Source organism: Triticum aestivum, chromosome 5B (assembly GCF_018294505.1).
Source record: "Triticum aestivum cultivar Chinese Spring chromosome 5B, IWGSC CS RefSeq v2.1, whole genome shotgun sequence".
In the NCBI taxonomy this organism is placed as follows: domain Eukaryota; kingdom Viridiplantae; phylum Streptophyta; class Magnoliopsida; order Poales; family Poaceae; genus Triticum; species Triticum aestivum.
This window is the reverse complement of record NC_057807.1, coordinates 78,487,068-78,500,874: the sequence shown is the minus strand read 5'-3', so window position 1 is coordinate 78,500,874 and position 13,807 is coordinate 78,487,068.

Here is a 13,807-nt window from a genome sequence, read left to right as displayed (position 1 = left end):
AGAGCTGGCGTCATAAGCTGCTTGACTCGCATCCCGGATGGTCTTCAGCTGCTCCATCATGAGTCCCGCCTGGCGTATCGCCTCCTTCGCCGCACCAGCTTGGTCCTCTGGGACGTGGTGAGTCGTGAAGAGGGAAGGCTGCTGAGCACTCGTCAGTGGGGTCGCGAAGGTCACCGTGTGTCGAGTGGTGTTCTCTCCCTCCACAGTCAGAATTTCAGGCGCTGACACATCCTGAGACACCTTGCCGGCAGGCGCTTTCCGACTCCTCCTGTGCTTCAGCGGCTCTTCATCCTCATCATCATCAGGTAGATCGATAACAGTGTTGGGTGGAGCTGCGGAGAAGTGTCAGGATCAGAGATCGCGAGTCAGTCGACTAAGAATGGTATTAAGAACACGGCACCTGGATTCGAAGTTGCGGCATCCTCCATCTCGTGGTCATCGGCCCGGGCCGAGGTCTCAGAAGTAGCAGCACTGCAACTCCAAAGGATCAGTCGACTAACATCAGTGTCGACCAGAGATAAAGTTCGCATAAGAATAAGAAAATATGAACAACACAATTACCCTGAAATGGTGGGGATGGACACCTTCATCTTCGGCAGAAGCTTGGTCGGCTTCGATGAGGCCGCCCTGGGCTGCTTCGGCGCCTTTTCTGTCGGCGCCGGAGAGGTGGTCCGAGGGCGCTTGGTCGACTGGGCAGCAGTCGCTACCCCTTTACCACGTTCGGTCGAGGGGTCGTGGACAAGTTTCGACCGCCTTTCTGAGCGCGGTGGAACGATTTCCTCCTCCTCTTCTTCCTCGTCCTCGAGGTCATCTTCATCACCTTCATCATCATCATCGTCGTCGTCATCCCCTGCAGCATCCGAGTCCCATTCCTCCTCTCCCTGGCTCTCGCCCCCGCTCGCCTCGCCTCCGCTCGCCTCGCCCCCGCTCGCCTCGCCTTCTTCAGTCGAAGCTTGTGCCCCGTCGGGCATCGAGTACAGCTCGGTGAAGGCCTAGCAGTCGCCCAAACAACGTTCAGTCGACCAGTCGACAGGATCAGCAGAAATGAATACAACAAAGACACGACGGAAAGCAGAGCAAGTGTACCCTGTTTGGGACGCTGTCGTGGTCGAGTGGAGGAATCCTTCTGGCTCCGCGCGGGTTGTCCCTGTTCCCGGTAACGGCTACCATCCACCTTTCCAGAGTGACATCGTCGACTTCTTCTGGATGGACTCTGGTCTCGTCCGCGGGCCCACAGTACAACCACATGCAGTGGCTCCGGAACTGGAGAGGTTGGATACGGCGCTTGAGGAAAACCTCCAAGAGGTCCATGCCTGTCACTCCGTCCCGAACCAGCTGCACCACTCGCTCCATCAACATCTTCACGTCGGCTTTCTCCTCCGGAATCAGCTTCAGAGGGGAGGGCTTGTTCACTCGGTCCATGGTAAACTGAGGGAGTCCACTCGACTGCCCTGGCGTCGACTGGACCTGGCAGTAGAACCAAGTCGACTGCCAGCCCCTGACGGACTCGGGAAAAGACATGGGCGGGAAGGTGCTATTGTTCCTCACCTGAATCCCCAGGCCCCCACACATTTGGACGACTCGGGTCTTCTCGTCACCTGGGCTCGCCTTCTTCACGGTCTGAGAGCGACACGTGAAGATACGTTTGAACAAACCCCAGTGCGGTCGACAGCCCAAGAAACCCTCGCACATGGACACGAACGCAGCAAGGTAGGCAATGGAGTTTGGGGTAAAGTGGTGGAGCTGTGCTCCAAAGAAATTCAGGAAACCACGGAAGAAAATGCTCGGTGGCAAGGAAAACCCCCGATCGACATGAGTGGCCAGGAGCACACACTCACCCTCTTCTGGCTGTGGCTGCCACTCCTTCCCCGGCAACCTCGCAGCTCCGTGAGGGATCAAGCCCTCGTCGGCCATGTCGAGGAGGTCCTTCTCCGTGATGGTCGACTGGATCCAGTCGCCTTGGACCCAGCCTTTCGGCAGGCGGGATCTGGACGAGGATCCTCGGCGGCTGGTGGATCTCCCCTTCGCCTTCTCCGATGCCGACGCCTTCTTGGCACGCTCCAGCGCCGCCGTCTTCTCCTTGGCCATGGTCGCCGCTGGGATGCACGAAGGGGAGCGGTGCGGAGGCGAGAGCAGGCACGCTGAGCAGGGAGGAAGGGAGCAGAGGGAGAGAGGGAGAATGCGGAGGCGCAGCACAGAAATCCTCGCCGGGCACATTTATAAGGTCCCTTCCGAGTGGCTGACGTGTGGGCCCGGTCGATCTAATCATATCTGTGAGCAGTTATGGAGACTGGATACGTGGCGAAAAAGGCGGCGCGGAGATCGAGGCGTCTACGCCCCGTCCCATCCGAACGCCGTGGTCCGCCCCGCTTCGCGCGCGCCCCCAAATTTCGCACCCCGCAGAATCCGCGAACAACAAATCTGCCTGTCAGACGCGGCGATTCCGGCGATCCGTCGCTCGGAGATCGACGAAGCTCGAAAGATCACTCGACGCAAAAATAGAATGGATCGAGTCGACCGAAGACGAATTGCTCCTTGTCAACGAAGAGATTCTTTGATCCAGAACAGCGCACAACTAGAGCGCAAAGGTTAATCGGAAACGACATCAACTCCTTCTTCACTCGAAGCCTCAATCCATTCGGGGGCTAATGATGGGGTTATGTACCTAGGGTAGGGTCACGGACCTGTCCCAAGTAACTTACCCTAAGACATCCCTAGAAGAGGTCGCCTTCCAGTCGACCAACGAGGACTCACTCGACCAACGAGGACACACTCGACTGGCCTGAAGGACTCGACCACGAAGACGCACTCGACCACCAGGAGGTCAAGAGGCACTCTGCACCGCAACGGTCTGTAATTAAGTAGACTTTATGATAGTAAAGGCACTTTATGTGGGGCGTTACCAGTAACGCCCCAGACTTAACTCACCTTAAACCTTCTCCTACGTGGGCTGGCTGGGGTCCTGGCGCACTCTATATAAGCCACCCCCCTCCATAGGCAGAAGGGTTGGGCACCTTGTAATCCATACATTCATAATCCACTCGACCGCCTCCGGGCTCCGAGACGTAGGGCTGTTACTTCTTCCGAGAAGGGCCTGAACTCGTACATCCTTTGTGCTTACAATCTCTCCATAGCTAGGACCTTGCCTCTCAATACCTACCCCCCACTCTACTGTCAGGCTTAGAACCACGACACGTGCCGCTCCAGCAGCGTGCGCGACTCGCCGGGCATTGCATATATGGCATTTTGGACACAAAATGAGTTTGAAACATTCAAAATGCAATGAACATGACATATAAAATTTGACACAAACAAGTTGATGAATAAGTTCATGCCCACAAGTTCAAAATCATGCCCACAAGTTCATCCAACCAAGTTTAAAATGCAAATCAAGTTGAAGACACAAATGAAAGATACATCAATCCTCTTCCTCGTCTTCGTCCTCATCATATTCCGAAGACGATTCTTCCGCCTGCGAAGATTTATCTTCCTCCCTCTCCTCATCACGCACCGCATCACGCACCGCATCACGCACCGCATCATGTGAAGCTCCGACGGTGTAGGCAAGATCTTCAACGGCATCTTCATGGGAATGTGTGTGAGGAGGCACATCGAAGGACATTCCGCCCATGGTGGCCGGAGGTGCACCCATGCCTCCCATGAGAGAAGCAAAACACATGCTCCCATGGCGGCCATAGCGTCGGGGGGTGCTCCAAAGCCACCCATGCCTCCCATGGCGGCCGGAGTTGCAGCCATCCCTCCCATAGCACCTAAACCGCTCATGGTACCCATAGTTGACATGTATGCATCATCGTTGAGACTACAAAGCTTTTTGAACAATGCAAATAAGCTATCTATATGATGATGCATTGAACAAATAACTAAAAAATAAAAGATGGATTTTTTTTACATTGGAGGCATTTCGTCAAACACATGGTGCGCGTCAGTGGCCGGCTAAACGAATGAGCTCGCCGGCTCTTCGGTAGCTGCCGCGCCCGTCGAACGCCCTGCAAGCTTCTTTCCCCTCGCCTTCGAGCTGCCGGAGCCATCCGCTGCCTTGTTCTTCTTCGCGGATGTCTTGCCCTTCTTCGGCTGCGCCGCATTGGGGAGCTTCGAGGGTGCAGCGGCGGCACGGGACGGCGCCGGCGCAATACCCCCCGTCGACATGGTCATCCGCGGCGGCAAGAAGAGGCTGCGCGCGAGGCCGACGCTTGGCGGAGCTCCGGCGATGGCGACGACAATGCTCCCCGTGCTAGGGTTTCCGGCGGCGACGGCAGCAGGGGAGGGGTCGTGGCTGTACAACGGGGTGAGCGGGGTGCCGGCGCGTCCGTCCATGGAAAAGTCCGGCGCCGGCACGCGCGGGTCGTAGGAGGCGGAGAGGAGAGAGTGTGGCGCGAGCGCTCGAGTGTGCCACGTGCGGAAGTGGGCGCCCCAAATACACCGCGCGCCCAACTCGTTATAGTGCGCGCGCAGTTCTTGCGCGCCCGCTGGAGCCACCTGCCGTGTTGCGCGCGCGCTAAAACGGCCTAATTTGCGGCACGACGCTAGTTTAGCGCGGCTGTTGGAGATGCTCTTAGTTGGACTTATGTCTTCGGTTGATATTATGCCATGCTTAGTTTCTGATATGAGTTAGGTTGTTGTTTACGCTTGGTTCTTGCTTTGTCTTCTGCTTGTTTGGATGCTATGTATTTGGTTGTCTTGCAAGTACATTCAATATACTGACCTGGCGTGTCATGCCAGTTTTGTAGGTCGTTCACTTGTTTCGTCATGCTAGGCCGTAATCTTGCCAGTCCTGTGAGTTGTGGAGCCTAGCCAGAGTGTTATGCTGCCAAACCAAGACTTCCGCCACCATTTAAATAGACTTCCGCTGCCATGTAAATAGCCTTAGGGCTATTCCAGAAGATTATATTCATCACTGATGTAATCAAATACACATGTATTTGATGAATATTCTTGTACCTAGAATGCTGTATCATGGACCTGTTGTGCGTCAGGTGTTATCCTGGGCTGACGTGCGAAGGCACCCTGCTCCATGCGGATCGGTGTGCCACAGTTTAGTCCATAGGACGAGAACAATGATAATCATAGGCTAGCTTCTAGGGTTTAGCCTCTACGATCTCATGGTAGATCAACTCTTGTAATACTCATATCATCAAGATCAATCAAGAAGGAAGTAGGGTATTACCTCCATAGAGAGGGCCCGAACCTGGGTAAACATTGTGTCCCCCACCTCCTGTTACCATTAGCCTTAGACACACAGTTCGGGACCACCTACCGGAGATCCGCCGGTTTTGACACCGACATTGGTCCTTTCAATGAGAGTTCCACTGTGCCATCACGGTAAGGCTTCATGGCTCTCCTTGTTATCAAGGATAACATCACCTCTAGGGGAGCCCTGGCTTGAGGCCAGACTCTCCGAATAGGCGGCTTCGTCATGATTGCCCGTTCGGCCGTCGCGCCGACAATGACTTCTCGGGCCATCAAAAACAGCCTCCATGTCAGCTTAGAATACATCGAGCAGATGGATCCAATGGAGCTCTCGTCCTTGAACGAGCTCTTGGATCGCATCGCCGCCTTGGGAGTCGCTACAGACTATGATCAGATTGGGCTCAAACCCGACCAAAGAGAGATTAACTCTCCGTCGGTCACCCATCAGATAGTGGTGGTGGAGGAGCAATGGAGCTATTCTTCCTCTATTTTGAGGATGAAATATGTCCGGATTCCCGAACTCTCCGAGCTGGATACCCGTCTTCGGGAGGACATGACCCTGACTCCGAGCTTAGAATCGGATAGCGGGCCAGAAAAATTCGACAACATCCTAGTGCCCGAACTGCCAAGTTCGGAAGCTCCTCTGCCCCTGGGTCTCAGATCGGGTCAGGGTTCAGACTTAAATCTACCCACCCACCCAGATACAAGCGATCTTTCCCACATTAGACAAGAGTCCCAAGAGACAGTACATCACTTCTGGGCCAGATTTCTCCTTGTAATGAACAAGGTCAAGGACTGTCACGAGGAAGATGCAATCTCATTATTTTGCAAAAATTGCACGGACAAGGGAATCCTCAATGCCATATGTCGCCGTGACATAACACAGTTCACTGACTTGGCGGCCATAGTACAGAAGTACTGTGCGATGAAAAGCGCTTGGAAAACCCAAGAAAAATTCTGGGATCCTCCGGCCCTCACTAAACCCCTCGTCCGAACTAAAAGGGTGCACTCTCGCAAGTCACCCGATCCAACTACAAAGAAACCAAAGCCCACTACAGGGCGTGGAACCTTATTGGAGGGATGGCCTCAATGGGCCATGCAAAATTCACACCACACCAGATACCATACCAACACACAGCCTTAGAGCATGTTGGATCCTCCGGCAGGTGGCCAAGAGCAGCGAGGTCCTCCTCATCAACAATACCGTAGAGTATCACCCCGCAGAAAATAAAAATACAGTATTGACAGTCTTCGAGACTTTCGCCTCAAATAACAGGCGCAAGCTAGCACTCCGCAGCCTCACCAAAGTCTGCCATGTTGCAGCAATAAATCCATGGAACGACATGTAACGCCCTCGATGCGGCTATATCTCCCACGTATCGAAGCACGACTTAGAGGCATAACCGCATTGAAAGCAATGTCGCAAGTGAGGTAATCTTCACACAACCCATGTAATACATATGGGAAAGAGATACATAGTTGGCTTACAATCGCCACTTCACACAATTACATGAATAAGCATTACATCATCCAGATACAATCAAGGTCCGACTACGGAACCAAAATAAAAGAAGAACCCCAAATGCGACAAAGGTCCCCGATCGACCCTAACTGGGCTCAACTACTGATCAACTAGAACGAAACAACACAAAGGGCAAGATCTTCATCGAGCTCCTCCTTGAGCTTGGTTGCGTCACCTGCTCGGTAACATAGGCACCTGCAAACTGGTTTTGGAAGTATCTGGTGAGCCACGGGGACTCAGCAATCTCGCACCCGCGAGATCAAGACTATTTAAGCTTATGGGTAAGGTAAAGGCATGAGGTGGAGCTGCAGCAAGCGACTAGCATATATGGTGGCTACAATCGCAAAAGAGAGCGAGAAGAGAGGGCAAAGCACGGTCGATAAAAGTATGATCAAGAAGTGATCCTATAGCAACCTATGTCAAGCATAACTCCAACACCGTGTTCACTTCCCGGACTCCGCCGGAAAGAGACCATCACGGTTACACACACGGTTGATGTATTTTAATTAAGGTCAACTTCGGGATTTCTACAACCGGACGTTAACAAATTCCCATCTGCCACATAACCGCGGGCACGGCTTTCGAAAGATAATACCCTGCAGGGGTGTCCCAACTTAGCCCATGACAAGCTCTCACGGTCAACGAAGGAATAGACCTCCACCCGAGACACTCCGATCAGACTCGGTATCCCGGTACAACAAGACATTTCGACAGGGTAAAACTAAACCAGCAACACCGCCCGAATGTGCCGACAAATCCCGATAGGAGCTGCACATATCTCTTTCTCAGGGCACACTCAGATGAGACTAGCTACGAGTAAAACCAACCCTCAAGTTTCCCCGAGGTGGCCCCGCAGGCAGCTCAGTTCGGACCAACACTCAGAGGAGCACTGGCCTGGGGGGGTTAGAATAAAGATGACCCTTGAGTCTGCAGAACCCAAGGGAAGGTGGTAGGTTGTTAGTGCAAATGGTAAAACCAATGTTGGGCATTGCTGGAGGAGCTTTACTTAAGGCGAACTGTCAAGGGGTTCCCATTATAGCCCAACCGTGTAAGGAACGCAGAATCCGGGAACATAACACCGATATGACGGAAACTAGGGTGGCAAGAGTGGAACAAAACACCAGGCATAAGGCCGAGCCTTCCACCCTTTACCAAGTATATAGATGCATTAATTAAGTAAGATATATTGTGATATCCCAACAAGTAAACATGTTCCAACAAGGAACAACATCTCCATGTTCCAACAAGGAACAAACTTCAATCTTCACCTGCAACTAACAACGCTATAAGAGGGGCTGAGCAAAGCGGTAACATAGCCAATCAACGGTTTGCTAGGACATGGTGGGTTAGAGGTTTGACATGGCAATTTGGGAGGCTGACAAGCAAATGGTAGGCATCGTAGCATTGGCATGGCAAAAGAGCGAGCGAACTAGCATAGCAAAGATAGTAGTGATTTCGAGGGTATGATCATCTTGCCTGAGATCCCGCAAGGAAGAAGAACGAGTCCAAGAAGAAGACAAACGGCCGTAGACGAACGAATCCTCACAACTCCGGAACGAAACCGAAGCTAACGTGAGAAGCAACCCGGAAAGAAACAAACAACATAGTAAACACACAAGCATAAACATGTCATGATGCACAAACAAGTATGATGCATGTCCGGTTTAATGAGGCATGGCATGGCAAAGTACAACAAACAATACTACAAGTTAAGTGGAGCTCAATATGCAACGAGGTGCATGTTGACGGAACACCACATCAATTATTTAGTTATCTCTCGTTTAAGCTACCCAACAATATTAACTGTTGTTAAACATGGCAAGAGGTGAAGCATAATATAAACTATACCATCTAAACAATTTAAATGGGGCCGGATATAAAAACAACAAATCCGGTAAATCCCCATATGCATTTAGCAATTTAATGCAACAACAAGTTTAAACATTTTAAATGTTGTTATCATGATGCGGATGACATATACAAGTTTTATGCAATTTTATGAAAACAATAACATGAGCATGATACGAGGCATTTGGTCACCATGGCGGAACGAAAAAGGTGCCACGGCGGTGAAACGGAAATGGTGCCACGGCAACATATCCGAAAATGATGCCACGGCAACATATCGGTTCCGGTAGCTCATGGAGATACCGGTGCAAAAGGAAGTGGGCGTGAGCGTGTCATGCAAGATGGTGGGGTGCTCCCGAATTCCGGGTTCCCACGGGACGGCGGCATGGCAAACAAGGAACGTGCAAAGACAAACGGGTACGGTGCAAACACGAGCATCTCATATAATACAAGCATTCGTTCATGGGCGTCGTCTCGGTGGTTATACCTTCGAAGCGAGCAATCGGGACGGTTCTCGTTTGGCGAACGAAGTAGTCGTTCACGGCCGTAGTGGAGGTAGACGTTCACGTGGGGACATAGAGGAAGTAGTTGTACATGGCGACGGTAGTAGTGGAAGTTGTCGTTCTCGCACGCTCTAGGGTCGAGGGTAGAGGTTCTCGCAATCTCGGCGACGGTAGTGGTACATGTGACGTCGGGGTACTTGTTGTTTCCGTAGACGGCGGTAGAGGTACTTGACGCGGTCGTCGAACTTGACGAAATCCATCTGGAAGTAGACGTCCGTGGGGTCTTGTCGGTTGGGTACTTGGCGAACCCAGAGGCCTTCGTAGTGGTAACTCGCGAACTCCACGGGGCGGTCTTGGCATGCCACGAGCAATGGTGCGATGTCCAGGTGCATCGGCGACGGGGATCGGGCGAGGACGAGGACGAGACGCGGACCTGGGCGGCGGGAGCCCAGCTCCGACGATGGCGGCGGCGCTGGAGCGTGAACGAACACCGGGGGAGGCAGAGAAGCTCGCGTCCCTGGCGGCAGGGAACTTGGCGCGGCGACGGCGAGACGGGGCGGCGTCGGGCACGCAGGGCGAGGAAAAGCAGGAGGAAGGTTGCAGGGGACGGGCCGAGGCATGGGGTCATCGGAGCAGCGCATGGGCGATAAGGCCGCCGGAGGAGGCTCGCATGGAGGGCGACGCTCGGCAGTGGGGCCAGCAACAGGGCAACCGCGGGAGGCGGAGGCCGGCGGAGGTGCGGAGGCGGCGTGGCCATGGACGATGAGGGTGCAGGACAGGTCCGGGCGACGGAGGACGACGGATGCGGGTGCAGGGGAGGGACACGACCGCAGGCGACGGAGGGCCGCCGGAGTTGGCCATCCTGGTGGTGTTGCAGAGGCCGGGCGCGGGGCTGATGGAACGGGGCGCGACGCGAGATGTGCCATGGGAGGCGCGCTCGGGAGGAGGGGTCTCGCTACTCTCTCTTTCTCTGTGGAAGGGGGCACGAGCGAGGGAGAGGGAGAGATCGAGAGGAGGGAGGCGAGGGGATCGAGGGGAGCGGCCGCGAGAGGATCGGGCGCAGGGAGCTCGTGTCCCTGGCTCGATGCGTGTGAGAGGCGGTGCTAACAGGGGAACGAGAGGGAGAGATCGACAGGAGGGAGTCGGGCTAGGGTTAGAGGGGGGCGTGGCTGGGCCTTGGGCCTAAGAGGCCGGCTAGCCTTTGGTCAAATGGGCTGCGGGGAAGCGGCCCTCTTCTCTCTCTCCCTTATATTTTCTTAGCAGAAAATAATTAAAGAGAAGAAAAGGAAAGAGAGGGTTAGGGAAAGGATTTGCGCATGGAGACAATTTTCCCGGACTCACAAAAATGAGCTCGATCCAGGAAAAATAGAAGTGGGCATGACCGAAAGATTTAAATTCAAACTGATTTGAAATTCAAATGGGTTTGAACTAGGACTTGATGAAAGGAAGGTCCAAAAATGTTCGGATTTTTGGTGGAGCTCCGGAAAATGATGAAATAAATATTGGCAAGGTTGGAGACCAAACTCGAAGCAGAAAAGGAACGAAATTATTTTGCAAGTGTGTTTTGGTGATTCCAAAATGGAATATTTTATTATAGCTCCCTAATAATATTGAGAGGCTTTAATATGTTATAAAGAGAAATCACGAGTGAATTCCCTCAATTTAAATGGATCGAAAAAAATCCATACGATTTATTTAGTTGAGTTTAAAAAAAAATGACATGATGGCATGATGCAATGCAAATGATGCAACAAACAAAACAAATCACACGACGAAACTCGGAGTAGCTGGAAGTCTTCTGGAGCGTCGGTCTCGGGGCGTTACAACACTCCACCACTACGAGAGGATCTCGTCCCGAGATCTAGGATGGCACCGGAGGGAAAACGGAAGAGGTAGAGAAGAGGTAAAACTAAGTTGCTTCTTTGACCAATGATTGAAACCAAAGAACCTTGAGAGGTTGGACAAATTGAAAGAAAACAAAACAACGGAGATGACCAAGATTGCAAACAATTCGGTTGACAAGAGGAACAAGGGATACAACGAGAACCAAGAGGTTGCAAAGACATGAATCAAGAGTTTAATGGACAAGATAGAATTCAAAACTACTCTGGTTAAAACAAGATAGAGAAGTAATAAGATTGATATACTTTGGGCAGCACTCCAACTGTAAATGGAAGGAATTGAACATGAACTTGACAAGATGAGAGGATACATGATGAAATCAACAACACACTGCATCCGGAATTGAAAGAATGGCACACGGGGTAAGAAACATTACAAACCGCACTCCGGTTGAGAAGGAAGGCAAAACTTGATAAGATGAGAGAACTCGAATGAAAACACGACACTCCGGTTAAATGGATAAGCACAAAAAGAACATAATCTCCAAAATGATATAATGGGTCAAAGAAAACATCACAATGCCTCCGGAAGAAAGACTTAATCACTTGGATGAACAAGAATAAGAATTATGTTATGCTTATCCTTCACCAATTAAATTGATGACAATCAACGGATTTGGCATACTACTTATTCTCGTAGAAAGGATTAAAAGAGATATATCAAAACTTGAGAAGGTCTTCAACGAACCACCGGTAGGATTGGAACAACAAATGAATTGATATGATGAACAAGGAAGAGAGATCTTGAAAGAACCACCGTAAGAATTGAAAATGATCGAAGTAGGGGTGCATCACCGGTAAGAATTAGCAAATGAACGAAGGTGCTTGAGACAAACTAGATACATGAGAACAAAGAGATCAAGAACTGATTAGAGGATATTCGATAGATGCACCGGCAAGATAGGAGAATGATAACTGACGGCTGAGAATGAATAAACCTGAATTGATGGACTCCGGATGACAAACTGAGAAGACTCTTGACTATCTCCTGATGGGTGAAAAAGATTCTCACAATCGAAAACAATTATGAGAGGATGGCAACAAGCTAGCACCATGAATCTTGAAGAGAATAGAGCAAGATTAAAGAGAAACTCTTCTTCGGTCTTCAAATGATGAGAATGACAACGAGAAACACCACCAAGAATTATTGAGGCACACCGGAAGAATCAAAAGCGAAGAGGTTAAGCCAACTATGAAAAGAATTTGAAAGATCTTGGAGAAAAGCATTTGACTAATGATAACTCATTCTTACGTCAAACTTGGAGAAAAATTTAAGAGTAACGCCGGGAAAATAAGAAGAGTCAGGTAAGATCCTGGAAAAAGACCTGTGGGTTAGGGCCCACTCAAAAGAAACACCGTTGAACAATTTGAAGAGAGATAATGCACCGGTTGAAATAAAAGACTTGAATGAGAGAACATCCTCGAAAGAACTTGAACGAATGCAGAGTGGAAACACGAATCTTCGAGATATCTTGAGCACTCCGGAATAACAAATAGCGAGAAGTGAATGAATATGAGGAGCATCGTCAAGAGAAGGTATTTGAAACGAGAAAAGGGGATATAATCGACAAATCTTGACTTGAATCCACCGGAGAAGAAAAGAAAGAAGAATGACGTACTTGAAGCTCCATTAGAATCTTCATGAGAATCACCGGATAAGAACATTGACGGAAAAGAATGGAGAAACTTCCCATCAATAATATGGATACTTGAAGAAGAAATCTTAGTCCTTGAAGAAAAACAAAAGGGAGGGAGGGTGGGAAAAACAAAGGTAACTTGGAGACGGATGAAACAAACACCGTTGAGAAGAAGGGATAAATGATCTTGCAAATGTTGACGTGAATGGATCCACTTGAGGAGAGACACACCGGTTAAAAAAAAGGATTGACAAGACAGACTCAATGATCAAGAAGGATTAGTATTCACATAGCAATATGAGAACACCATTTGGGGAAGGTATGGAATCAACACTTGACATTGAAGCAACTCGAATACCACAACTCAAAACAGAAACAAAGGACTGGCTTGCAGAATAAGCCGGAACAAACATATGATAGAGGTTTCGTCCGAAGTTTTCGTGGTGGGGCCTACACGGGCTCGATCGTACAGCACCATCATGTACAAGGCAGCGCACATGACATACGAAGCGTCCCCGAGTCGGCATAGCCAAGGACTCTTTAAGACACAACGAGACCACTGTAAAAAACGACCGTGGATAGGCGGACCACTAGACGTCGAACCCCAATTTCATATCATAAATCCGTCGGAAAGATATCCTAAGAGCTACTTGAATTCCCACCTATGAAACCTCCGAAATTTTCCGGTTATGCAATCAGGTGTTGGGGATACAGGGGAAGCATAATATCTCACCCAAAACTAGCAAATCCTACATCCAACTGTATCCATCCTTCAACACATAACCAAGAAACCTTCGGAAATCGTCTACCTCAACCTTCGAAAAGCATCCGTTATACGAGTCATGGCAATACTCCCGTACTCACCTCAGTACTGGGTTATCGGGGTTATCTCACCAACAACTGCATAAAAGAGATTTTCGATGTCGGCGTACTAAACTCAGGTATTCCAGAACTGCAACGATAAAATTATGACGACAACACCTCAGAGCTCAACTCCCCGGGACACTTCCACTAAACCCCTGACAGGAGGCACCAAGACAATGTTCTCATCATAAAACCATCGAAACGATTCCAAGATACCCGCGTGATCCTAAAAAAAAATTTAGTGAAATTTGAGAAGAGAAGAGTCAAAACTCTACGTCAGGATGCCTTACCAGAGCGATGAAGAGACTGGGGAGTAAAAAGAAT